Genomic DNA, 1,637 nt, shown 5'->3' on the forward strand with positions numbered 1-1,637 from the left:
AGTGTCCATCGCTCCTGGAACTGATTTTCTGGTTCCCACTGTGTGACACTTCAGCTTCTGGAAGCGATGAAAGCCTCAGATGGATTCTGTACTGTATAGCAATTTCAGAGAGATGGCAGATGTTTAGAAGATGTAACCTGATTACCAGGCAATATCATAAATCATCAGATGTAATGTAGGTCTCATGTGCTGTAATACATGGACAGAAGGTAGGCTACCCATGATGGAATGTGATGGGAATTTCAGTTCAAAGAGAGGAGAATATTAGGCCATATCACTTACACACTGAATGTGTCCTTCACAGAGTTGTGGTTCACCTTACATGATTGTAGACCTTCGTCAGATTAGACGCTGAATTTAACACGGAGGCTGAGAGGGATAGGCTTATAGTCTTTTTAATGGCATGCACTGAAGATCAGCGATCACATAATTTTCTTTAACTCACAGCTTTCAAAACTGTTTTATGGAGTTTTTGTCTACTGAAAGTTTTTTTCGATAAGACTTTTTTTCAGATGAACATGGCTATGTTGTTAGCAGTACAATCCACTGAACGCACTGTACTTCTATCCTCACAGCCTCATTTCCATCCTGACTGAGATCTATTGGCTGGAAGGAGAAAATATGGTGATGTATTTCATTCGATCTTTATAAAATACTGCACGTTTTCATATAGTCAATATTTGTACTCCCTGTTAGTTGTAAGCTGTTTGATTCCAGAGAACCGAGTCAGATCATTTGTTCATGAATCGGACTACACTGGTTGCACTACATGCTAGTATTTAATACACGAAAAAGAATCAGCGCATGCGTTCTAGAATCGGACTTCTCGCTGTATGTTTTTTGATTAACTAAAATAATTGACTAATAAGAGTGGTTCATTTCTTCGACGGTAGTGTTTGATTCGTTAGAAAGAACCGATTCATAAGAGTCATTAGCAGTGAATGAAGAGGTATCATATCGATCACAAGTGCAGTATGGAGTACCTCAAGGCTCAGTACTAGGGCCGTTACTCTTCACGCTTTACATGTTACCCTTGGGAGATATCATCAGGAAACACGGTGTTAGCTTTCACTGTTATGCTGATGATACTCAGCTCTATATTTCTTCGCGGCCCGGCGAAACATACCAATTTGAAAAACTAGCAGAATGCATAATCGATATTAAAAACTGGATGACGAGTAATTTCTTACTGCTAAATTCTGAAAAAACAGAGGTGTTAATTATAGGACCTAAAAACTCTGCATGTAACCTAGAACACTGTCTAAGACTTGATGGCTGCTCTGTCAATTCCTCGTCATCAGTTAGGAACCTAGGTGTGCTATATGATAGCAATCTTTCCTTAGAAAGCCACATTTCTAGCATTTGTAAAACTGCATTTTTCCATCTCAAAAATATATCTAAATTACGACCTATGCTCTCAATATCAAATGCAGAAATATTAATCCATGCGTTTATGACCTCAAGGTTAGATTATTGTAATGCTTTATTGGGTGGTTGTTCTGCACGCTTAATAAACAAACTCCAGCTGGTCCAAAATGCAGCAGCTAGAGTTCTTACTAAAACCAGGAAGTATGACCATATTAGCCCGGTTCTGTCAACACTGCACTGGCTACCTATTAAACATCGTATAGATTTTA

The sequence above is a fragment of the Sinocyclocheilus anshuiensis genome, unplaced genomic scaffold (assembly GCF_001515605.1).
Source record: "Sinocyclocheilus anshuiensis isolate Anshui unplaced genomic scaffold, SAMN03320099.WGS_v1.1 scaffold1393, whole genome shotgun sequence".
Taxonomy (NCBI): Eukaryota; Metazoa; Chordata; class Actinopteri; order Cypriniformes; family Cyprinidae; genus Sinocyclocheilus; species Sinocyclocheilus anshuiensis.